General features: G+C 42.5%; 1 protein-coding gene across 2 annotated transcripts in view; it reads left to right on the top strand.

Moving 5' to 3' along the window:
* The window catches only part of FSTL4 (follistatin like 4), a 600,213-nt gene that overhangs the window by 523,120 nt on the left and 50,019 nt on the right, over positions 1-27,074 (top strand). The window lies entirely within an intron of this gene.

The raw sequence follows: 27,074 nt of genomic DNA, 5'->3' as shown, positions 1-27,074 counted from the left end.
ATATTTGTGCTCCATTGTTCCAGTTGGATTTGGGCTACATTAGACAATTTAAAGGTTGACTGTGGCGCTTTGCAGTGTCTCTTGTGAGTACTGAAATTCACATTATTCAATGTTCTGTTTAAAGGCATTGGGGGAAAGCAAAGACAGTATGCTTCTTAATATACTTGAAGTCAGTTAATTAAATTACTTCAGTTTTTTCTTCTAGTATGCCTCAAGCAGAAACTCAATTGCATTTCTGCTTTTCACAATAAGATTAGCAATTTGGCTAATTGGAAGTGCAGCAAGAGATTAATTGCACCTTTTTAACTTGACGGAAATCCTCCCTGCTTCTGGAACAGTTGCAGTGGCACACAAACCTACTGGATCTTCATGCACTCAGAAAAACCTACATATTATACCTTAATTAAACACTCCCTCCTCTAGACACTAATGGTTATACAGGGAGCCAGATCAAAATGTAAACCCACCATAAGTGTGGTAATCAGAATCCTTCTAGGAAGCTGTGCTACAAAACTACTAATACTCGAAGACTAAGTAATTTGGCTGTATTTTACTGTTCTGTTCAGCCCCTTGATAAACGTACTGCGAGAAGACAGAAATATGATCTAAATTAAAATAGGAATTGAAAGAGATGGACAACAAAAGGCTGGATTAATCCTGAATTTACACAGAAACTAAAACTAGAAAATTAAAAAGCCATGTTATTGATATGCCTTTTTTCTTTATAATATTTTTGAGACATTTTGATTGGCAACAAAATATTAATCACTTTTCACTGTTTATTTAATGAGAAGCTTTCATGACTAACACAATAATAATTTGTCTTGTCTTATCTATTAAGAACTGAGTGAATTAATCCAGTCACATAGCTGTTACAAAATGCCATCCTAATGACACATGGTTTTTTCCCCTTGTAAACATTTAGTATTGCCTTAAACGTCAAAATAATAGTTAATTCTAAGGAGAACCTTAGTGACTATGAAATAGGAGCTGCGGCAGTTTTCTTATAAAGAAAATGTATTTTCTTTATATTTGACCCTTAGTTGAGATATATATGCTTTAGATAATGATAATTAGTTATCTAATTATAAGGAGTTACATGATTAAATTGTTTTCTTTCTAAACTTTATCATTTTGCTCTCCAAGAACATCAGAGCTTTTGCTAATATATTTAATGAGGAAACCAATTTTCGCTCCAAAATATAATAAATCAAATTAAAGACCCCACTGCATTTACAATATCTGCAGAGCTCTTTCATATTGGTCTGCGTAAAGAACTGGCACATTAGAATGGTATTAAACTCATATGTTTCAGTAGAGATGTTGGAATTTATCTAAATTGATAAAATAACTGAGTGTCTCCTCCAGAAATATGGAAAGAAAAGATATGCAAATAATTAGACTTACAATTTAACCATAACAAATGGATTGCAAAATTCAAGAAGACAAGAACTTGTTGGCTTGCCAAGTATCACATAGTTAGCTAATACATAAATTCATCTTTGCCTTTCATAACACATTTCACATTATTCGCCACAATTTTGTTTAAATTCCCATTAGGTCATTAGTCCAAAAATAAGGTTTGTGTTTTATTACACATCATTAAGATATAGGTTTGATGCAGATGCTGGAGAGAATGAAAGTTACGTTCTGTCTAAAGATTTGACTAGAGACAAATGCAAACCCCAAAAGTGAATTGCTTCCTTGTTGAAAACACACAAGGGAATTACATGCAAGCAAGCAGGAGAGCTTACCATCAGGTTGATGGCTCATCTTTCTACTTGCTGGATGAAAAATCAATAATTTCCTTTAAAGAATGTGTTCCCAGGAGTTAACAAAATGCACCATATAATTTGTTTGCTTCTGTAGCTTGTATATGTCAATTAGTTTATCTTATGACAAGTATAGTAGGACTTGTGCTACATCTCCATTGCGTCCCCAGTTTTACCCTTAGGGCTCATCTAGACTACGCCAACGTGCTGAAAGAGGTCCTTTTCCTCAAAAAATGAGGTTTATGCGGCTTTTTGAAAAAGAGGGGGTTCACCAAAAAAACTGCGTCCTAACTACTTTCACGGGAATTTGCATATCCTCTTTCAGCACTTCAGAATAGTCTAGACGAACCCTTATAGAGCTGTTCACTAGGGAAGTGAACTAAAAGTTCCCTAACTTTTAGGGAAGTGAATGGTTAGCCAGTTAACTGGCTTAACGGGTGAGGCTTACTGGTTCAGGTTAATCAGCATGATGGGGGAGGGGAAGGGAAGAATGCTCCAATCCAGTTGAAACAGCCCCTGCCCATGGCCAATTCAGTCATAGTGGATGGGGGGACTGTTCTAGCCCATCCAGGCTATAGCGCCCTCCCCCAGCCTTTCCCGTTTTTAATCAGTTAACCAATTAAACATTGTTTACCTGGTTAATCAATTAAATGGGATTTTTACATCCATACTAGCTTTATGCTTTTTTATTTCTGTGCATTGGTATTTTTCTTAAAAGAATAAAAGCCTTCATTCAACACTTTTCATTCTTTTTGATTTTCTTACCCTTAAAATTTGTGAGACTATACTGCTATTATGTTAATTGATGGCATTTCCTCATCTGAAGTACTGTGTGCAGCAATGGTCACCTCATCTCAGAACAGAGGTTACAGAATATTGAGGGGAGTTAAAGCAGGGTGGAAAATATAATGGAAAACCTCTCATGCGAAGAGAGAATAAAAGATTGGGATTGTTTACCTTGGAAAGGAAATAAATAAGAGGTGCACTTTCTAAGTTGTCTTCAGCAGTAGAACCAGGCAGAGTGCACTGCACTAGTTTAAATTTCAACAAGAAGCTTATCTTTCTGGAAATTTTTGCATTCCTGCTAGCTACTGGAGTGCAAGTTGCCACTGTAGTTGTTTTGAAGGCTGGATCAGAGAGGAACATCTACACTATCTTACGGTATGTATACACAGCAGTGTTATTTCGGAATAACATCAGTTATTCTCAAATATCATTGTCCAAGTCTACATCACAAGCAGTTATTTCAAGATAATGTCAAAATAATGTTGAGCTGGAGCACTTCACACTCTGACTCCTGTGACCCTCACTTTACGAGGAGTAAGGGAATATGAAGGAAGAGTGCTCTTTCTCAGACTTCCTGCTGTGTAGACAGCGCCAAAAGCCAAAATAAGCTATTTCGACTTAAGCTACGCAATTGACGTAGCTCAAATTGTGTAGCTTCTTTCGGCTTTCTACCTGCTTTGTAGATATACCCTAAGGAAGACAAAGTGAAAAAAATGCTGTCAGTCACTACTGCTAGCTGGAGATTCAGTAGCTATTTAGGATCTAAGAGATGCCCAAGACTAAGAAAATCATTCACAAAGGGAGGTCTCCACTCTCAAGAGAGGGAACAATTCTTTGTTTCCCTTTTGCCACCAACATTACTTTATCTTGTCTGGGTTGAGCTGCGGCTCACTCGTTAGTCATTTGCAAAATAGCTCTTCGGTGTTCCATTTTGCGGATTTTCAGAGGAGTCTTTAGCCTCCCTCCCTTTAAAACAGATATTGGAATAGCTACATTGGTACCCCATCAAACAATGCATGTCGAAACCCCATATTTGATACAATATTATTTTTACATAATGGCTGTGTCTAGACTGGCAAGTTTTTCCGCAAAATCATCTTCTTTTGCAGAAAAACTTGCCAGCTGTCTACACTGGCCGCTTGAATTTCCGGAAAAGCACTGATGATCTCATGTAAGATCGTCAGTGCTTTTCCGGAAATACTATGCTGCTCCCGTTCGGCCAAAAGTCTTTTTCCAAAAGACTTTTGCGCAAAAGGGCCAGTGTAGACAGCACAGTAGTATATTCCACAAAAAAGCACCGATCGCGAAAATGGCGAGCGGGGCTTTTTTGCGGAAAACCATGTCTAGATTGGCCATCGACGCTTTTCCGCAAAAAGTGCTTTTGCGGAAAAGCATCCTGCCAATCTAGACGTGCTTTTCCAAAAATGCTTTTAAAGGAAAAGTTTTCCGTTAAAAGCATTTTTGGAAAATCATGCCAGTGTAGACGTAGCCAACATGTATTAAATATCTGATCTCTCGCAACTTTCTTCAGCCCCATATCTTTCACTAAAATTTTGAGAACCGAGGCATACATTTTCAAACTTGGGCACTAATAATTAGACACCCAAATCCACAATTTGGCACATAAACATGCTCCACAGCTGCAATGGGAGCCAGTGGACTTGGTACCTCTGAAAATTACTCCACTTTTTAGGTACTCAAATATATGCCTGACTTTAATCACCAAGTTTTTAAAATGATGGCCAGTGTTTTCACCTAATGATTCAGTCATGAGGTGGTGCAGTGCTTCACTTCAGAAGCTCAAGACACTTCTGATTACATGCTGCCATATGATGTGACTCACACAAGTTATCATGCCTCATCAGCTGTGAATATGGTTTAATAACAATCCCATTTAAAGAGACATCAGTTCTTAGCAAAGCACGGCACTGAATGGATTAAAAATAGTCTGAGTCGCACTGCCAGCAAAAAGAAATCACATTTCCACTGCTTTGCAACAAAGTAAAATGTTTTCGTTTTTACCCTTTTGATGAAAACAGAAAAGCTTCTGCAGATTGAAAACCATCATTTAGCTACTGTCATGCTGTCGGCAGTGGTTCACAACCGTGAGTACCAGCCTCCGGGCAGACTGTCAAAAAGCTGGGCAGAGACTTCAAACTGGTTGTATGTTCTGTAATTAGATTTCACCAACCTGGTAACAAATGTAAACTCCTGAAGCACTACTGCACTCTCACCATGGAGTCAGAGACAGTCTTCTTGGGTGTTTGTGTCTATCTTGCCACTCAGGGAAGTTCAACTTAGTGACCGTTGCTATATACCAAAGATCTCAAAATACTCAGGTTGCTACTGGTCCTAAGAGTTCAGTCATGTGCCCCAGGTCAGTTTGTACTTTAGCTATCTCACCAAAGACAATGCTTGTTGTCAGTCCTGCAATAGGCTATCTAAAGTTTTATTAACTGGAAAAGTGTTGTTCCAAAGTTAAAGCAGGTAAACATATAAACATACATGAACTGCAGCCTATGGTTCTAAAAGGTGTCAGATCCGTAGACCTCTGTCAGTGCTTTTCAGGGCTAACTGGGGTGACCAGAAAGCAAGTGTGAAAAATCAGTACAGGGATGAGGGTGTAATGGGTACCCAAATATCAGGACTGTCACTATGAAACCAAGACATCTATCTAGTCAGCTAGGGTAAACCCATGTTGATCCTGGGGCTCTGTGCTTCTATTTGTAGTTCAGAATCTGTGCAAGTCGAAAGAGCAAAGACAGATGAAAAATGTTCTGTTTAGCTACTTTTATTTATTTTTTCCAGAATTCAAGCCCTTTTGCATGTATCCTCCCCAGAGGTGCAAGGGGCAATTAACAAAATCTGTGTACTGTGATCTCCCACAAAGACCCAGTTAGTTTTGATGGACTTATTGGTGGTTGTAGTTATTCAGGAGGGATTTACAGCTGAGGTGTCCTCTCAGGTCTCTGGCTCCATTGATGATAACCAGAAGGCTGTTTGCGTGTGTGCTCAGTGATGTGTGCCGTGTCGACTTGTGCACTTAGTCTCCACAGCAGAACCCAAGAGAGCCCTCAAAGACCACAAACCAGATAAGGATCAAAGGTGCCAGGCCAGGTTTATTGTTAAGTGAAGTACAGTAACAGTTGTCAGTAGACTCTACTGAACCACTAGGCACATGTACTTGCCACAATGGAATGACTGAATCAGTGGAAAATTTCCACTGCCCCCCAGTCATACAAAGACTGTTCCCCCCCAAGACACCACCTTATATACAGGTACAAACAAATCACACATCACTGCTGATGTATCAGGTTACCACCTTTTGACGTTACTTAGATACCACCCATTACCCTGTACTTTGTGGTTTGATTAGATCATCTCTATCCATCATGCTGTCATTTTAGACCCTTTCTTTAACTCGAGTCTGTATCTGTGAGGAGTGGGTACCAATGTCTTTTTAATGAGCTAGTGATATCATATGCTTTCCATTTATGACCAGTACCAACTATTGTTCTGCAGTCAGTACCTAGCACTAATTAGTGTTTTGCACTCTAAGCCCTGTTTGTGCCAAGTTCTGTGAGCTGGGGCCTGCCTCTTGCTCTCAGCTTAGCTTTGCTTTATGTTAGCCATGTTTTGCCCCCTAGGCCTCAGTTAATAGCCATGTTAACCATACGAACATATATGTGAAACAGACTGGTTCCCAACAATGAATTTGTCAGTGCTTGACTGAGACCAAAAACATTGGCAGGAGCTGGAACCCAGTGTGCCAGCAGCACATCTACAGAAAAGTTTTTCCTCTGCCAAAACAGCAAACTACTGAATCGGGCAAAGTCCCAATTTTACTGGGGTTCAGAATTTCTCCATTTTCACCTTTAAAACTGTGCAGAAGGCTAAGCATATACTTAATGAATCGACTGGGTTTTTTTGTTGAACTGGTTAAAGAAAAGTTAAAAAAATTAGTTGTAGTATCTCACACATCTGTGAACGTCTAAGCAAAAGTGCAATCCAGCTACAGTCAATGAAGTTATTTCCATAGACTTTACTGGATGTTTGATTGGATGCCAAGGAGTCAGGAGGATTTTTGTCTAAATTAAGATTGCCGCACAGTCAAATTAGTGAGAGCCACAGAATTCGTTATTCTTACAGCAAAATGACTGACAAAGTATTTTACAATTGGTTTAATAACACAGTAAAAATATTTTAATATAATGTGCTGCAAAGAGCCACAGAAAACACATTCATGAATTGCTTGTTTCTCCCAAGCCTCAGTCTGAGCATCATTGCATTCATATGTATATAAAAAAACTTCTTTTAAAAGTCCATCTTAAAAGTGTGTTATTGAAATCCATTCTAGAGCTAACGGCTCATATAATTAAATGAAATTTCTCAATGGAGCAGGTTGTCTGAAGGAGAAAGAGTCCTGTTTGTTCTTAATGTAGTGTCCATTGTAAACCAATAAACAGGTCACATGTGACTAACCTTTCTGAACACTCTGGCTGATGGAACAGAGATTATTAAAAAGATCACGCTTGCATGCCATCTTAGATTATACAGTTATCGAGTGATGTGAGGAAATTAGGGGATGTTGTATAGTTTGAGGGAAGTCAAAGATTAAGAAATTGCAATTAGTCATACAATACCTAGCAAGTGACTTAGGTCCTTCTAGGCTCAGAATGATGAAGGTTAAATGGGAAAGTGATATTTATGACATTTTCAGGATACATACTCTCTAATAAGGTTCACGGCTCTTGTATCTATTTCTGTTCTGGTTCAGAGGCTAAAATTAAATAGGTTATGTTGTTAGTACAAATATAAAAATACCAACATGAGAAACAAGTTGTTGATTTAGTCCTTTGAAAACACAGTCTAGGAACAGGAGGCTGTTTTGTTCTCAGTAAAATATAAACATGTATGATGAAAATTTAGAACAATAAGGGGGTTTGAACCATCCTATGTCTTTGCTATGAACAGTTTAATTTGGGGGCTTGTGATTTATTTACAATGCCTCTGGGAGTGCGTCTGCTGCTTTCAAAGAGAGCCAGTCAAGAGCCACCCATCTTCAGCACCTCCTGTTGGTCTTTGATGCGTGGTAACAGGCACATGCCTCAACCCTTCCTTCCTCCCTTTGGGTTTCTACTGTCCTTGGCTAAGAAGTGTGTTACTCTTTGCAATGCCTTCCATTTTCTTCTCCACTTCATGTGTCTGTGCACAACTAGAAACACTCTAGCTCTGAAGGTGTTTAGCACAGTGTTGGAATTATGTCAGAGGATTAGAACCCCCAACGGTTCCAGAAGGGACTCCAGAAGTTATCATGATGAGAGCTGAGTTTACATGAACAACAGGCCTTTCTGCTTCTGATATGCGCTAAATTGCATCACTTATTCAGGCAGTTCCCTTACCTTTCTTTAGGCACATTGTCATTTAGTAGAACTAGTAACATGAAAGGCAGGAACAGCCTTCTTGTAATGGAACATTATGTAAAAGCACCCACTTATTACAAGAATGTTCTGATATAATTAGGTGGAAAAAAATCACCGCTTCTTGAATCCATTTGCAGATGGCATGGATTTCCCTTGTCCAACATGGAAAGGCATAGGGATCAGCCGCTTTCACGGTCTCTATCCTTTGGACCCCAAATGGTTCTCTATGGAGACCAGTAATTGCATGAGGCATAGAGGTAGGCTACTAATGAATATTACTATTTATATTGAGGTAGCACCTAAAAAGGCCAGTCATTAACCAGGGCCCCATTGTGCTAGGTGCAATGCAGATGGGAAGCAAAATGATGTTCCCTACCTCAAAGAGCCTATAATCCAAGTAAATAGCTAGTGGGACTAGGCCCATGTTGTGATATACATTTACACCTCCCTAGCCCTGAGATTACTCAGAATAGGTAATAAATCTGTAGGTTCATTCTCTGTAGTGAAGAAACCACACCCCATGCACTCACACCTCCTTTGAAAGGCAGAAAAATACAGGGGACAAAGTACCGTAGAACTAGGGGAAAGGCAAAGGGTCTCTTCAAGCATGATGCTGTTCCTCGAAAACATCCATTGAAAGCCATAGGTCCCGGAAGGTGAACAGAAAGTTTGTTCCTTGGAGGAACAACTTGGAGTCAACTCAGGGGTATGTCTACTACAGAGGTTTTTTTGGAAAAACAGCTGTTTTTCTGACTAAACCTGCATTACATTCACAGAGCAATCACGTTCTTCTGAAAGTAAATTGAAAGAACAGAGGGGTTTTTCCGGAAAAAGGCATGTGTGGACAGGGAAGAGGGAGTTCTTTTGAAAGAAGAGAAAAGAGGACAAAGCACAGGTGCCCTTGTGGCCGCTCCGTCCATAGTAATCACAGCTTAAATGCAACATAGCATCCATTCATTGTGAACGCTATCTTTCAAAAAAGCAGATTGTTTTTTTCATGCGCTTTTGTGTGTGAATGCTCTCTTTCGGAAGAAGTTTTTTTGGAAGATCTCTTCCGAAAAAAGTTCTTCCAAAAGAAGCCTGCAGTCTAGACATAGCCTCAGAGATGAGCTCTTTTGCATTCCAAAGGGTGGGGAGGCCGGGAGGTGTCAGAATGAAGTATGCAATGTCTACTGTAGAAAAGGAAAGCAAATACCAATTTGAATTAATGATTTCAGCGAACAGAATCTGTTGGTTTTGCACTGTTAAGTGGTGAGTCACATTGTTTGAATGTGTTGTACAAAATAGTGTCCTTTTTCCAGACTACATTAGGGAACAAACATATATCTTTTAGACAAGCTAAGCCTGATGCAAGTGTATCTCTGCCCTTTTACAATCTAGACATTAATAATCTGATCATAATTCCCAAAAGGAGCAACAAGGGAGCAACTGTGTGTGTTAGCAGAGACTTTGTAGCGAATAAGGATGTGAATAAGGATTGCTCTTCCCTATCCCAGTAGTCATTACAGAGAATGTAGCTCCGTGTGTTAGTGCAAAGTAATAAAATATAGGTTACAATAAATCACTAATACACATTTTCGAAATATAAAAAGCTGTGAGACTAGGTAGGCAGGGGGTAGATAAAGTAAGGTTGAATATCTAGAATGTTCCGATGTCATTTCTTACAAGGGATGAAAATCTGGCCCTATTGAAGTTAATTGCAGTTTGACTTTTCTAGGCCAAGATTCCATTCATGAGCTTTATGCCATTGAAATGGGAAGAGTGCCACTTTCCAGAGGGATATATGAGATTTGCTGTTAAATCTGAAACACTCACATTTGTGGCAAAGAAGAATCCCAAGATATCAGACTTTAAACTTGTCAATGGTTCACGGTTTAGTGACAGGATATTTACAGTCCTTAACCTCAAATCCATGTAATTTTGGTGAGAAAAGTCTACTGGGAGGCGGGGAGGGGAAGGAAGACACGCTGTGGGAATTAAGAGAATATTACTCTTGTAGTTTGTTAAAAAAACAGATGGCAGGTGTTTGAAGCTGCTCAGAAATTTGGAAAGTCAGATGTAATCCCTCTAGAGATGGATGAAATATTTTGTGCGTGTTTGTGTGTGTCTCTATGTGTGAAAACAAGTAAGCATACAAATATGCATGCATGTTTTCTTTTACATTGCATTCCATCTCAGAATCTGAAGTGATCAGAAAATATTAATCATTAGAGCTTCACAGAATACCAGAGAAGCAAAGCCATGAACACAACAGAGATCTAATAACATTAAAATGGAGAAAATAATTCCCTGAGGGAACTTTGCCCCCAGCAGAGTCTCAGTACTGATTGAGCTGAGAGCATGTAGGTGGCATGCACAGAGAAGGCAGCTGAATTGTAATTCTGTTCTATGTTCTTTACAGGTAGGACCAAAAAGGGCTTATGGAGCACCCTGCAAGGAGTTTTAAGTGACACAAAGGGAGAACATGGGCTTGTGTGCGGTGGGGTTTAGTTGCTGTGGGAGGTAGAACATGTTTGTAAGGGGAGTTGTGTGGTACAGGGTACCCTCTGCTCCCTCAGTAGGGTCTCAGCACTGACTGAAGTGGAAGCACACAAGCTGCAAGCCGAGAGGAGGGGCTGCTGAACTGGAATCCTGTTCTGTGTTCTTTACAAAATAAAGGCTGTGCCTGGTGGCTTGTTTGAGTGGGTCTGGTCCGAGGTGCCCACATGAAGGAGTCGCAGGCCTAATCTCCCAGAGTTGTGTAAAAAGTCACAAGGCTTCCCCTATGTTGAATACTGGGCTAGTGAACAGGTAGGGCTACACGTGGGTCACTTTTGCAGTTGCAGATACAGATACCAATTTTGTATCCACGCAGGGTTCTATTGATAAGTCACCTAGTCTAGTTCCCTGCACTGAGGCAGGACTAAGTACTGTGTACACCAGTAAGATCTCCAGCCTGCCAAGCCTTTCAGTCTGGCCTTTCAGTCTGGACTAACAGGCAGGGAGCACCCCAGGGCTCAGAGCAGCTAGCTGCTCCATCTGCCTTTCCGTGCTGGGGATAGGGAGAAGTGGTGTGCGCTGTGAACCTCCTCTTTAACCCAAACTCCCTCTCAGACCCAACACCCTCTCCTGTACGTGGGTCCCCTACCCCAAGCTCCCTTCTGCACCCAACCTCTGTCCCTGACCCTGCACCCCCTCCATAGAAGAGTGTAGCCCTAGACCATTTACTAACATTTTGGAGTGGCCCCCCCATCAAAATGATTGCCCACCCTGGTTTACACCATCCCTGGAGGTGTAAACGTGTTTGTTTATGAGCCTCCCCAGATCTAATACATCCCTCGAGATGTTATAACTTGAGAGAATTTGCCTAATCATCCCTCACTGTTCTTAGACTCTGGAAGGCTGTGATCATTCTCCCTCATGGAATTACATTAAATCCCTGACTCACAATGATACATAAAGTTAATATCAGTGTTCCCTGTAAGCTGAACACTTTGGCAGCCAGGCAGAAGAGATATAAATGCAATCCAGCTGATTAGCAGAGTGCCCACAGCTGGCAGCGTGTGTTTCTATTGGTGATGCACATCCACACATGCCTTGGTGCACATAACAAAAATGGCTGGAAAAAAGTAGAGGGAACATTGGTTAATATAGTAAGATCTCCCAAATGTACTGCAGGAAATTCCCGAATCTATCACAATAAGCCTATTTACAACGAAGAACAAATAATTCTAATGAAGCATAAGGTCTCAGCTTGTCTCTGGAAATGAATTATTAAAATGGTGAAAGAAAGTGATTTAAGAGTCCATGACTAATTTAGTTTTCATATGAATCACTCATGAATCTATTGTAAGAAAAAGATGAGACACATTTTATTAGTGTAGAGAAATTATTTTCAAAGTGATAGACATTGTAGAGTTTGCATTGTAATGATAATCTCATTAAATGCCAGAGTACATTTTGTTTTAAACTTTCTCAGTTGGCTATTTCTGGGACTCTGAGTATCAAGTAAGATTTTCAGAAAAAAATTAACAAGTTTTAATCACAATAGTGGCCCTCAGTAAATTCTGACACTGTTCCTTTCCCTTTGATGAGAAATAATTGCATAGTAAGACACAAAATCAACCCTTAGATGCTTTAACCAGTGAGTTTGAAATACTGCAGTTCTGGAGAGACAGTAGACAGGAGATCATGTTCCATCCAGTCAATGCAATGCCTTTAACAGTTTGATTGGTGATGCTTTGTTCTTGCTAAAAGTAGAAGAATATCATTGATTGATGCTGTGTGTATTGATAGGGCTTGATACCAACCCTTTGACAGCTGCTGGTAAATACTAGCATTGGTAAGTCTTTATCGTCGTTAAATTAGAAATCCACAGGACCCCTTCAGTCTCCTATCAGCAGCAGGAAGCTGATGTTAGCTAAAATCAAGGGTGGGTAGGATTTCAAACTCTAGGTCTGCACAATGGGAGGGGTTTCATGTTTTCACTAAATACAAGAGGGTATGTCCACACGGCAAAGTTATTTTGAAATAACAGCCATTATTTCGAAATAACTTTACTAGCGTCTACATATCCAAACTGCTATTTCGAAATTAATTTGAAATAGCTATTTCGAAATAAGTGCTGTGTAGACACTTATATCGAAATAGGGGCCTCCAGCTTTCCCAGGTGGCCACTCCAGCCTCAACCAAGAACACTCCTCTCCTTCCCCCCACCCAAGAGTCCTTGAAGGAGTAGAGTCTGGCCACGGTGCCTGTGCCAGCTCCAAGCCTGCCAGCCCAGAACCAGCAGTGGCCATTGGGGCCCCTGACCCAGTGGCCCCAAAACAAGAGCCAGTAAGCCACTGGCAGCCAACCCTCCACCGCTCTCCAGGAGCAGTCTGCCAGCTCCGAGGAGCCTGACAAGAGCTGGAGAAGGTGGGCGCCTTCCTGGTCGAGGTGGAGATCATGGATCTTATTCAGGTTTGTGGGGGATGCTAAACATGATCTCCACACTAGATGGAGGAATGCAGCTGTCTAGGGCAGGATAGCTGCCAGCCTCGCCACCAAAGGCCACATGCGAACCCAGGAGCAGGTTTGCATGAAAATCAAGTTGGACTGGAGAGACCCCCAACCCTGAGCTTCCCCTCCCCCTTGTTCCCCTTGCTTCCCCCTTCCAGCTCCTTCCTCCCAGGTTTCCCCCTCCCCTCTCCCATCCTCTCTTCTCCCCTCTCCCACCTACTTTCCTCAGTCTCACCAGAATTTAATTCCCCTCTCCCCCCCAGTTTTGTTAAATAAAGAGAATTTGTGTTCATGAAAATATGTGTATTTTATTTGACATCAGGAAGGGGGGGGTTAGAGAGGGGTAAGTGGAAGGACATGAAGGAGGAATGAGGCACAAGCCCCCAGTGGAGCAGACCAGGGAGGCTCTTAGTTCTCCTCATGGTGAAAGATCTCCTGCAGGGCCACTTGGATACTGACAGCCCCCTGGCCCGAATGGACCTCCCGGATGGCATTATTTCAAAATAACTTATTTCAAATTAACCATTGTGAAATAAGATATTTCAAAATAACGCTTTAATGTGGACATACCCTAAGGCAACAGGAAGAAGCATTTATAAATGACACAGCCGTTTTCAGACATAAGCATTATAAGTAGAGTTGGGCCTAAACCAAACTCTTGGATCTAAGCTCCTCTGAAATTGGATGGATGTAAGATTCAGACCCTGATGGAAAGTGTACAAATCTTTACAGTTGGCCCAAGCAGCAAAGACTAAACTTGGGAGTGTTCAGAATTCAGAGCTGCATTTGTAACTTGGAGTTTCCTTTGCCTCCTTGTTACCTTAGCCCAGGGGTGAACATAAGAACATAATAACGGCCGTACTGGGTCAGACCAAAGGTCCATCTAGCCCAGTAGCCTGTCTGCCGACAGTGGCCAGCACCAGGTGCCCCAGAGAGGGTGGACCAAAGACAATGATCAAGCGATTTGTCTCCTGCCATCCCTCTCCAGCCTCTGACAGACAGAGGCCAGGGACACCATTTTATCCCCTGGCTAATAGCCTTTTATGGACCTAACCTCCATGAAATTATCTAGCTTCTCTTTAAACTCTGTTATAGTCCTAGACTTCACAGCCTCCTCTGGCAAGGAGTTCCACAGGTTGACTACATGCTGTGTGAAGAAGAACTTTCTTTGATTAGTTTTAAACCTGCTACCCATTAATTTCATTTGGTGTCCTCTAGTTCTTCTATTTAGGGAACTAATAAATAACTTTTCTTTATCGGCCCTCTCCACACCACTCATGATTTTATAAACCTCTATCATATCCCCCCTCAGTCTCCTCTTTTCTAAACTGAAAAGTCCCAGTCACTTTAACCTCTCCTCATATGGGACCCGTTCCAAACCCCTAATCATTTTAGTTGCCCTTTTCTGAACCCTTTCCAAGGCCAAAATATCTTTTTTGAGGTGAGGAGACCACATCTGTACACAGTATTCAAGATGTGAGCGTACCATAGTTTTATACAGGGGCAGTAAGATATTCTGGGTCTTATTTTCTATCCCTTTCCTAATAATTCCTAGCATCCTATTAGCCTTTTTGACCGCTGCTGCACACTGCGTGGAAGTTTTCAGAGAACTGTCCACAATAACGCCAAGATCTCTTTCCTGATTTGTCATAGCCAAATTAGCCCCCATCATTCTGTACGTATAGTTGGGGTTATTTTTCCCAATGTGCATTACTTTACACTTATCCACATTAAATTTCATTTGCCATTTTGTTGCCCAATCACTCAGTTTGGTGAGATCTTCTTGGAGTCCCTCACAGTCTGCTTCTGTCTTGACTATCCTAAACAGTTTTGTATCATCCGCAAACTTTACCACCTCACTGCTTACCCCTTTCTCCAGATCATTTATGAATAAGTTGAAAAGGATTGGTCCCAGGACTGACCCTTGGGGGACACCATTAGTTACCCCTCTCCAATCTGAAAATTTACCATTTATTCCTACCCTTTGTTTCTTGTCTTTTAACCAGTTCTCAATCCAAGAAAGGAACTTCCCTCTTATCCCATGGCCATGTAATTTAAACAAGAGCCTTTGGTGAGGGACCTTGTCAAAGGCTTTCTGGAAATCCAAGTATACTATATCTACTGGATCCCCCTTGTCTGCATGTTTGTTAATCCCTTCAAAGAACTCTAACAGATTAGTAAAACAGGATTTCCCTTTACAGAAACCATGTTGACTTTTGTCCAACAAATTATGTTCTTCTACATGCTTCACAATTTTATTCTTTACTATTGTTTCGACTAATTTGCCCGGTACTGAAGTTAGATTTACCGGTCTGTAATTGCCAGGATCGCCTCTACAGCCCTTTTTAAATATTGGTTTCACGTTGGCTACCTTCCAGTCATTAGGTACAGAAGCCGATTTAAAGGATAGGTTACAAACCACAGATAATAGCTCAGCAATTTCCCATTTGAGTTCTTTTAGAACCCTTGGATGAATGCCATCCAGTCCCGGAGATTTGTTAACATTAAGTTTTTCTATTTGTTCCAAAACCTCCTCTAATGACACTTCAGTCCGGGACAGTTCCTCAGATTCATCACCCACAAAGGACGGTGCAGATTCAGGAATCTCCCCAACTTCCTCAGCCATGAAGACTGAAGCAAAGAAATCATTTAGTTTCTCCTCAATGACTTTATCGTCCTTGATGGATGGTAAAGGGCCTCTGCAGGCTGGATCCTCCCTGCCAGGCAAGTCGATCCGGCCCGTGGAGGTCCAGTCACTCCCTCCACCCCCTGGCCAATCAGAGTCTGGGAGTGGGGGGAAGCACGCAAAGTCTCTTCATGCCCTGCAAGGAGTGTGCAGTGCTTAGATGCCACATGCTTCTGGCAGGGTGGGAGGAGACTTCATGTTCTCCCCTCATCCCCAAGCTCCTCCCCACCCCTTGCAAGGGGCATGGTGCTTCTAAGCACCACACGCTCCTTGCAGGATGGTGGCAGGGTGGGAGAAGACTTCACATGCTCACCCTGCCCCGAGGCCAGTCAGGGCTTGTGGGCAGAGGGACATGTGAAGTCTGGGCCTACCCTGCAAGGGGCTCACACTTAAAGTCAACCGTCAGTTGCTGCTCAGCTGGTGGTTGACACTAAGCCCGGCACTCCCTTGCTGGGCGAGGGCAGGGAGTGAGAGACTTCATGTACTTCCCTTCCAAGGCCCTAGCTGACCTGGGAGCAGCAGGAGGAGCACGAGAAGTCTCCTCCCACCGCCAAGGGCACAGGTACTTAGAGGGAACCACCAACCTTTTAGAACAGTTGGTGGTTCTCTCTGTGGGGGGCAAAGATTTTGTGTGTTCCCCCAGCCCCAAACCAATTAGGATTTCCAGGAGGGGAGCACGGAAATGTCTTGGCCCCACCCCTTCTGCCTGAGGCCCCATCCCTTCCTTGGTTGGCCAGGGTCACTCAAAAATTTCTGAAGTGGTCCAGGTCAAAAATTATTGCCCACCCCTGCCTTAGCCTGACATCAAGTGCCAGACCAGGCCTTAGTTAAATGTACAGGAGGAAAGCAGAAGGTTCTACCCATGGGTCTGCAGAGCTATTCCAAATGCCCGAAGCAGCACTATATTCTACTAAAGCTGCCCCTGCTGAGGGAAATCCGATAGTAATACATGTTCCTAATCCTAGCCTTTTCTTTTAGCCCACCATACCTTGCGCATCACATAAGAATTTTGAGCAGGGCAGTGGCCCATATACTACATAACCCCAATATGAGGCCAGTCCTCTATTCCCACCCCTTTTCAAAGAAGAATCACAGCGGTTCCTTTTGCAAAGGGGCAATGACACAGGTAGAACTGACTATGTCAAAGTGATCACCCAGACCCCATCCAAATCCATCTTTAATTCACTTGTCTCATGACGTATTTCACCAACAACCCCCTAAAGAAAGATGTGGATAAAATTCTTCTCTGCTGTAAGGCTAAGCCACAGTATGCTAAGGATAAATACAATGATGGCCTCTTTTGGTGAAGGTATACCTCTCACCTCACCAAGGCTCACATCTCACAGGGCATGTCTAGACTGCACTCTAAAATTGAAATAAGATATGCAATTTGTGCTAAGCAAATTGCGTTATCTTATTTGCATTTTATTTTGAAATAGGCTGTTTCAAAATTTGGCGCATCCACATGGTGCCAAATTTTGAAATAAAGCACTAGTTCGAGATAGCCCTTATTTCTGTAGAATGAGGTTTACAGGGATGCCGAAATAGTGCATCTGTTATTTCGAAAATTATTTAAATAATTCGAAATAGCGGACGCGTTCCTTGGACATGGTGTCTATTTTGGGGTACCTCCAGTAATCCGAAATAGCTTTGCAGTGTAGATGTACCCAGAGTGTGTGAGAAGGAGCCCAAATGAAGGCCATACAAAAATTATAAAGGTCTGACAACAGGCTTAATCTTCAACAAGGGAAATTTAGAAGAGATACTAGGGAGGAAAGAAAACTCTATGGGTAGTTAAGCCCTGGAATAATCTTTCAAGGGAGGTTGTGGAATCCCCATTTCTAGAGGTTTTGAAGAACAGGTTGGACACGCACTTATCAGGGAAGGGCTAGGTCTTCCTCAGTGCAAAGGCCAGAGCAGATGACTTCTCAAGTTGCCTTCCAGCTGCACATTCCTATGATTATGCATGCAAATTAATCTGAAAATTGCTGTGCAAGCATGGGGAAACTCTGGCCCATGGACTGCACATGGTTAGCCAGTGGTGGGCTGCCAGACAGTTTGTTTACCCAGGCTCCCAAAGGCACGGAGTCCCACGGGTCCCAATGGCTTGGTTAACAATGGCTTGGGAGCTGCGAGAGGCCATGCCTGCAGATGCACAGGTAAACAAACCATCTGGCCACCTGCCAGCAAACACTGATATGCCAGAGAGTCCCCCAGCCCTGCTTTAGTGTAAATAACTCAGCTGTAGGATTTTTATTTCCGATTTACATAATTGTCAGTAATAAAAGCAAGGAGACACCAAATGTATGTGGGAGGCAGCCGTGGGAACAAAAGTTAGTGATATGTCTCAAAATGAGAGGCCTAGGCAAAAGAACCAGGAGTTTTTGAGAGGTTTGTTCGGCACCTGGAGCACTAATGCTATTCGATACATAATTATAATAGTACATGATGTGCATTTTTTATCTGTTCACACAATGTGTGTATGCGCAAGAGATCACCACTACCCTCTGCTGGTAGACACATCGGACCTGCTAAAGTATGTATTGCTATCTTATAGCCAAATGCTCCTCTGCCTCACTAAGTGATCTGGGATCTTTTCTGAATCAGGCAGGGCAGGGATTTGAACGCCCACATGCCAGTGCCCCTAACCATCAGACTCCCCCCACTCCTTCCACCTCTCTTCCCAAATTCAGAAGCACAGGTTCTGATCTAAAAACAGCCATTTTGTCACAATTCCATTTTTGTGAAAACATTCAAGTTGTTTTGGTTTCATTTCAATGTGGAACAAAACCAGATTTTAAAACCTTGAAACTTTCAGAGAAACAGAATTATCATCGTCCTAGTGTCTCAAACAGCATCTCTTGGCATACCACCCTCCAGAGGCTGCAATCTGAAGAGGCTATAAACCTACTTCTTTATTGGTACATGAAGGTTTAATGGTTGTCACTAGGATGCTGTAGTCAAGTTTTCAAATATCATTAAAACATCTTATTTGCACATGATGATGCTATGAAAAACTAAGCAGATTAGCTGTTAGCTTTCTACCTAGATATTTGCTTATTTTAAATACCCACTTTGTACATACTTAGAATATTTGTTCAAAAAAATCAGACACATAGGCTTTGAAAATTAAAAATGAGCTGGTTTTGGCCCAAAGAGAATTAAGCCCCCCATATGGAGAGAATGCTTTCACTTACGGCACTGAGCTGTATTTTTTTCCATTATTTCTTCCTCTTTGTGTTGTAAAGCCAAACTATTTTTGCTTAACCCATTACAAAATCATTCTATAAAATACACCGGATCCTACCATGTGCTCATTGCCCTTTGTATCACTCTGTCAGTTCAAATGGACCACAAAGCTACCTTAAAGAACCATTTACATCAACTCTAGGTTGTGTAGAATCTAAGAAAGGTTCTTCACAACTGTTCTTCTGCCATCCAGTCCTCCCACCTCAATGTAAGAAGCATGCCTACCTTACACAAGCCACAAGACTATTCTAATATGTATTTACCATGGGATGAAAACTGTCTCCAGAACTGGAAGTCAGAAATACGTCAATGACTCTTGAACCTTTCTCCGCCTGCTCATAGGTACACAAGCTGAGAGTTGTGGAAATTGTGGAAATGGTGGAAATTGAGCCCAATGAGTCTCATTCTCTTTCTCTTCATCTCATTGGATTGTGAATGAAATTATTTCACCTGAGGCAAAATGTGAAATGGATTTACCAACAAAATTTTACATATCTTTAATTGTGTTTAAGGTGTTTCAGAATTTTAGCAGATTGTGCTGCAAATGAATATACTATATTAGGAAGGAAGAGTAGGCTAGATAAACATAAAAAAAACATTTTTTTAGCAAGATCAGTATGTTAGTAATCTGTACAGGTGGGAGAGATATGAAATACAGAGAAGGCATGTGTCATTTGTCTAGAGTAGTTTTGTTTTAAAACTGACTGTGTGTGGTAATGACTTTTTAAGATTGCTCAACAAAAGACCAGGCTCTGATAAGTATAAAACACTAGCTTTTAATTTTGCAAAGTTTGAACGTATTTAGAGATTGAATGATCAATTCTTTATTTGAAGGGTAACTGCAAAATGTAAATGTTAGTCCCTAAAGAATACAGCATTTTTTATTTCAAAGAGTGGGGAAAGGCTGTAGAATAAGGCAGTTTGCTATCTGTCACTGCTTGATTTTATCAGTCATGAACCTACTGAAAAATAAAGATTTTTACTAGAACATTTAACATTGTTTTATTAAGAGATTATTAGATTATACCACATACAAGGCAACCTTAATTCTGGCATTACCTAACTTTCAGTGTTTGGCTTTGCAATCTATATAATCTTCTGAGAGAGTAGGTATGTGTGCATATGCAAGTGTAAGCGGGGGAATGGTCCCGCTCTTGTGGGGAACTTTCCTGGCTTCTATACACCCCGGTGAAATGAACCAGCAAAAGGATCTGAGTCCCCGCTCCCACTTCCTTTACCCCACGGGTCCCTGATCCTGAGGGCTCCCCCTCCACTCTCCTGAGTAGCAGAGCCCTTGAAACCCCAACAAGGCTGGGCCCAGGTTTCCTGGGGCTTAATCCCTGACCTTGTAGTCACTAGGGGCTGGAGTTAGGGTGTCCCCACTCCGAGGTGCTCTCTTTACACTGCAGGCCTTCTTGGCCCAGTGATCACTTCATAAGGTTCAAAGCAAATACAATTTATTAAACATCAACTGATTAAAGAGAATAGAATAAGAAACAATGAGAATGGTTAAATGAGAACACACAGCCCTGCTCTGTAGCACAGGGACATCAACACAGCAGTCTGCAGAGTGTAAGGACAGTTCACAGTCTCTTCCTTAGAAGCCCTGGATGTGCTGCAAGGGGCTGCAGGCTGGACACGCTTGCACTGGCAGTGACCACACAGCCTCAGTCTCTAAGTGGCCAGACCCCTCTCCCGGTCCAGAGCCTTTCCCCACACTTTGCAGGTCCCAGTAGCTCACCACATCCAGCTGCAGGCTGTGCTGCTTGGCCAGTTCCAGCTCCTTGTGTTGTTTCTCTGTTCCTTTTGGCTTTCTGAGCCCTGCCAGTCTGCTGCTCAACACAGGGTCTGCACTGCTTGGCCTGTCTGTGTCTGGTTCTGTCGCTGCAGGACTTCTTCTTGTGCTCCTCTTTCAGCTCTCTGTCTTTGCAGGACCTCTTCTGCACACAGCTTGTTTGTTCAGAGACAGAGCCAGAACAATCCCCACTTACAACCTGTCAGTCAGGCTGACCTGGAGTGTTGACTGCTTTCCATTGTCTCTGGGGTCTGTCAGTCTCATGAACCCTTCCCCTTCTGAAGCTGGTAAACCAAAAAACTCCCACAGAGTTTTAGTAAGGGGTAACAGTCCCCTTACACAAGCATATATGCATGTTGCATTTCTAGGGCAAATGGCACCTAATTCCCTTTTAGGTACATGGTTTCTTGTACCACATTATTGGAACCATGTAGTTCAGACACTCTTAGACTGGCTCACTAGGAGGTAATCCCTCTTTTTCTCAACCACATTAATGCAACAGGCCAATAGTGTTATGCATCTGTAAATCCTTTCACTGCAGGGCCCTTTAACCTGTGAGCTGATTAAAGTGACACAAAAAAACTGTCATCAGAGCAAAGCATTCTGTATTCATCCCAAAGCACATTGAGCAAAGGGTCAAAACAATAAGCAATCACTATATATGGGTCTTAGTTACACTTAAAATCTTTCCTAACAGCTTCTATAAATTCCTCTCAAGTCAGCTAGACTCCATGTCCAACTGAGAGACACAAACTATTCTGCTTGCAGGCTGGTGTCTGCAATATTGCCTTGCAAGCTGTGTGCACTTTTTTCAAAAGACAAAAGCAGAACATATGCAGGACCCCATCCCTCTGTGGCTCCTCCTCTTCTTCTGAGGCCCTATCCCTTGTTCCTCCTCTTTCCCCAGAAATCCCTAACCCTCTCCTCCACTGAAGCTCTGCCATTACTCCTCCTCCTGTTTCCCCTAAGATCTCACCCCCTGGCCGAGTTGGATTTCAGAGCCAGGTTGTGGTAAGGGCCAGGCAGTGAACCTGTCCCTTTGTGGGGAGCCCTGACATGCTACCTGCCATATAGGTAGGCATTGGGGGCCCCGAGAGCAGCATAGAGCTCCCCACATCAGCCTGGCTCCCTTAGTGGCTCTTAGTACTGCCTAGCTTTGGCTTCTGGACTGGTCAGAGTTGGGGCCTCAGGGGAAGAGGCGGGGCAGGGGAGGAACAAAATGTACCTCTCACACACCCCTTCCCGCAACAAGAAGAGCCTCAGGCTAGTGTGGATTAATTCAACCTGGGTCTGGGTCTAGAACTCTGTGTTCAGGACTGTCCTGGCCAATTCGGGACTAGTGGTCATGTTCGTGCTCAGTGATGCTCCCTGAGCAGACTTTTTAGCACACTCAAACCCCCATCCTTTTCTAGGTTGGTGTCCTGTAATGACTTAGTTCCGTTGATCTCTCTCTCTTCTTAGCTGTGTCAACAGATTTGGGGCTAAGGGATCACAGTTTCATGACTATAAGCCTGTTGTTGGGTTAAAGTGTTTGTTAGGATGCCCCTTATTTGGCCTTTTTTTTTAACCTTTCTTTCTTTGCTCCTGTAACAACTTCTTTGGCTCCAACTCCATAGCAAATAACTCTTCGTAAACACACAGAGGTATGCAGCATATTCATAAATCACACAGCTATTTCCCAGATTGTTACAATGTATATACATAAATGTAAAATCCTGATGTACTAACTAATATGGTCCATATAGAGAAGCAAAGGAAACTAAAAGTTGCAAAAGGAGAAAAAAGTCATTAAAGTTATAAAATAGAATATTCTTTCTGAAGACAATATAGAGGATTGGGATAGAATGTAATAATCCCAGGTTTTGATATAGGTCATCCTAGGCAATGCTTTTATCTTCGGTCCTGGGGATTGACTGTAAATGCACAGCTGCCTAGAAATAGCAAATATTACCATGGGATCTATGTTTGACATTAAATATGGTATTATCTCAATTGTATTTGATAACCTTTTTTATTAAGAAACAGAAAATAGTTTTTAAAAAGTTAAGCAATTCTTAAGAAAAAAGCTTTTCTGTAGAGGAAAAAAGTATTAGTGGAAAGGATTAGCAGTACACTCTTCCATCTGTTTGTTTTTGGAAGGATCTTTCCTTGTACTAATACATCTGTATGCATCAGGGAAAATAAATCATCCATAAAAAGACAATTACAGAGCACCAACCAAGCATTTAACACATTATTCAGCAACATCTATAAGTAAACATCACTTAAAAGAAAGGTTTTATTGTTTTGTTTTTCTATAACGCCTTATAAATCATTCCATAAAAGTAGCCATCTTACTTTTATGGAGCAAAATTCAATCTGATCTGCATTTAGTATTAGCATTCAAAAATGTTAAATATCCTGTATAATATGTGGTTTGCATATCTGATACAATTTTTTTAACATTGTTGCTGCTGAAAGCTGATGAATGGTTGATTTCTGGTTTAGCCAGCAATCTGAAAAAACAAAAAATATTTGGTGTATCCTTACAACCTTTACACAAGAGCTTAGGATTCCTGCCAGTAATTCCGGGGGACAAAGGTTTAATTTCCCACTCTGGAAGCAAGGACTGTGAGCTCAGCTCATCTCCTTCCTAGGTGAGTGCTCAAACCTCCAGGCTATCATACATTTTGGGATGCGTACCATTTTCCTCTGTTGAAGCTATTCTACCTTATATAACTGTGAATTTTCACTGAGCCAAGGAAAGAATGACTTTTCTTAGCCTTGTGGTTAAGGCACTCAGCTGGGAGAGATAACAGATATGTACTGAAATCTTCTTTCTTCCAGACTTCAAGGAGGGATTTGAATCCATTTTATAGAGATTGACTTGTGTCCTTTAGAACTGTGGTCTGAATTTGCACTTTACATCTCAGCAGGGGTGAGAAATCTCGGGCACACTGTCTGGATGCAGTTCATCAGGATTAGCCACTGGCAGGCCACCAGATGGTTTGTTTACCCGAGTGTCTGCAGGCATGGCTGCTTGCGGCTCCCATTTCGCTGCCAGTGGCTAACCCTGATGAACCTTATGCAGCACATAGGTCAAAGCTTCCCCATCCTGACCTAAAGCTATGTCTACACTACAGCATATGATGGCATAATATAGGAATACATCACCTCCCTCAGTGACATAAGTTACACCAACATGCTTCTTCCATGGACGTAGCTTCTGCCACTTGTGGGGGATGGAATGGTTAAGCAGACAAGGGAGCTGTGTCCCACCAGCTTAGAGTGGCTATGTTACAGCGCTCACTGTGGAACAGCTGCAGTGCTGAAAATTCTCCAGTGTATCTGTGCCCAAAGACAAATCTTTGCTTCAATACAAATGCAGGTTTTGGCCTACTTTCCAGGAGTCATGCAATCCTGTTTGCTGAGTTGCATCTTGCATGTTATATTGTTAGACAGGACTTTGGAAATCATGGACATTTTCCCTCCAACTACAGATTTATGATACAGGAAAGTGATTAATCTCATGGGAATGATGCTTAGTAGCTTTTTTCAAGTTCAGGGCCTAACTCTTCATTTGCTATTTCCAGTAGATCAGGCTATACATTTTAAACTCATATGATGACATTCTGTCTCCATTGTAGTCAATGGCAAAACTCTCAGGCTGTGTCTAGACTGGCATGATTTTGCACAAATACTTGTAACGGAAAAGTTTTTCCGTTAAAAGTATTTGCGCAAGAGAACGTCTATACTGGCACGTGCTTTTGCGCAAAAGCATCCGTGCCAGTGTAGATGCTCTCTTGCGCAAGAAAGCTCCGATGGCCATGTTAGCCATTGGGCTTTCTTGCGCAAGAAATTAATGTTGCTGTCTCCACTGGCCCTCTTGCGCAAGAATACTTGCTCAAGAGGGCTTATCCCTGAGCGGGAGCGTCAGAGTATTTGTGCAAGAACCACTGATTTTGTACATTACAAAGTCAGTTTTTCTTGCGCAAATACTCGTGGCCAGTGTAGACAGGCAGCAAGATTTTGCGCATTGTGCAAAATCATGCCAGTCTAGATGCAGTCCCATTGGCTTCACTGCGGGTTTGGATTTCACCCTTAGGGCCAGACGGTTGAACAGACAGACAAAAAATATTAAGACGATACACAACTTTATCAAGGAACATTGGCAAAACTGTAGTTCATATGCTAGCAGAAATGAGGTAGCCAATGCCACAGTTACTTCTGCTGCCTGTGGGGTTGTAGGCATCGATGAGCATGATCTGGGACAAAGGCCATGTTTGTTCTACTGGCTAGGTCCACTCATGCTTCAGGCACTTACCTTATTCCATCTTGTAACATATATGAAAAAGAACAGATGTTCAGGGCCACCCCTCTTCCTATGCAGGGTCTGCCCTTGATGAATAGGCTGTCCTCATGGTGTAGTTCAGGGAGAAAGATTTAAAAAGGGTCATTTAGCAATGTTTTTCTTTAAGCCCCAATTGCTGGGATCAAGAGAAAGGAATGGGAATCTCAGCTTCCTTTTTTTAAATAAAATCAATTTCTAACTCTCATAGTTGGGAGAAAAAAAATTATCATGGAGTAAGGACACCCTAATGCCTCAGAAATCAGAAGACAAATAAAAATAAAGGCAAATAAACCAGGAGACAAACAAATACCCTTGTTATTTTAAAGCTAGTCTCATGATTGGGAAGTGGGAAGGGCCCTAACTCAGTTTTTGAAACATTTGGGGCTGGCAGTACTGCTGTGGGGGATGATAGAGCCCACCTGCCCAGTAGCGGTGGATGGAACAATTTGGATAAAGAGATTGCTTGCGGTAAAGCCTGCTGATTGCTCATCCTTAGCCTCCCTCAGCACCTCAAGACATGTAGATTTGCAGACAGCACTGGATGCATCTGTCCCTTCCCCATGGAAGCTCTACCAGTCCTGAACAAAGACACACATTTTGGTCTACACCGATTTCCTCCATTCTAACTTAGATGAGGGTTGGATGCATGTGTGACGTAGTGGGGGTACCTGGCTGGTTTCTATGCTGCTGGTTCTGGGGTAACCCCCACTGGCTGCCGTGGGTACCACAACCCAGCAAAACAGGATGAGTCACTATGCAAACCAGTGGCCAGACACACCCCATGGAGAGGAACAAAGGAAGGTGGAATGCTGCCCTGGCTGGGGGGCAGGGCTGGAAGAGAGTTAGTTAGTTGGTGGCTGTCTGGGAGCAAGGAGGAGACAGCCTAGGGAACGGGGCTGGAGTTTAGGGGCCCAGTCTCCCCCCATCTCAAGGGGGCCTGAGGCATCCTAGCCCAGCTCGGGGACCAGATTACATCTGTGCTGCGCTGTGCTGTATCCTGGAGAGGCAATAAATTTCCTCTATTTCACCGGCTGTTGCAGTCTGTTTGTGCCATTTCGGGGTGCAGGAGACGAGGGACCCCCAACGCGCCGTCACAGCATGTAACTCAGTCTATGTCTACACTACAGGCTTCTTGCACAAGAAACCTTTTGCGCTAGAGATTTTGCACAAGAGCACGTCCACACCTCAAAGCACATCGCAAAAGTAATGTGCTTTTGTGCAAGAGAGCGTCCACACTGCTGGTCACAGAATGGTCACAGAGGGTATGTCTAGACTACATGGCTCCGTCGATGGAGCCATGTAGATTTGTTTATTGGGCAAAGGGAAATGAAGCGGCAATTTAAATAATCGCCGCTTCATTTAAATTTAAATGGCTGCCATGCTGAGCCGACAAACAGCCGATCAGCTGTTTGTTGGCTCAGCGCACTAGTCTGGACACTCCGCGGTCGACATCAAAGCCCTTTGTTGACCGCCCCGGTAAACCTCATCCCACGAGGAATAATGGGGCGGTCGACAAAGGGCTTTGATGTCGGCAGGGGAGCGTCCAGACTAGCGTGCTGAGTTGACAAACAGCTGATTAGCTGTTTGTTGGCTCAGCGCGGCAGCCATTTAAATTTAAATGAAGCGGCGATTATTTAAATTGCCACTTCATTTCCCTTTGCCTACAACCCTAATCTACATGGCTCCATCGATGGAGCCATGTAGTCTAGACACAGGCAGAATGGCCATCAGAGCACCTGTGCTTTTTCCTTCTGGAGCATCCACACTGGCCTTCTTGCACAATAGCTGTAGCGCTAAAAGCAGTTATGCCTCAGAAAAGGAGGTTTACCTACGGCAGAAAAAGCCCTCTGTTCTGCTGTTTAACTGACCATTTAATTGCGCCAGAGCCCATTTGCGGTGTGGATGCTCCCCAGGTTTTTGCACAAAAACCTTGTAGTGTAGACGTAGCCTCAGAATTTGGCCCCTTAACTATATTTGCATGTTTTCAAGGACATATCAAACAAACCAGGTGGATTGCATTTTATTCTGTATGGGATTATTTAAAAGAGTGGCA

Source organism: Pelodiscus sinensis, chromosome 17, assembly GCF_049634645.1.
Source record: "Pelodiscus sinensis isolate JC-2024 chromosome 17, ASM4963464v1, whole genome shotgun sequence".
Classification (NCBI taxonomy): Eukaryota; Metazoa; Chordata; order Testudines; family Trionychidae; genus Pelodiscus; species Pelodiscus sinensis.
The sequence above is the reverse complement of the archived record's forward strand: the minus strand, read 5'-3'. Positions and strand labels throughout refer to the sequence as shown.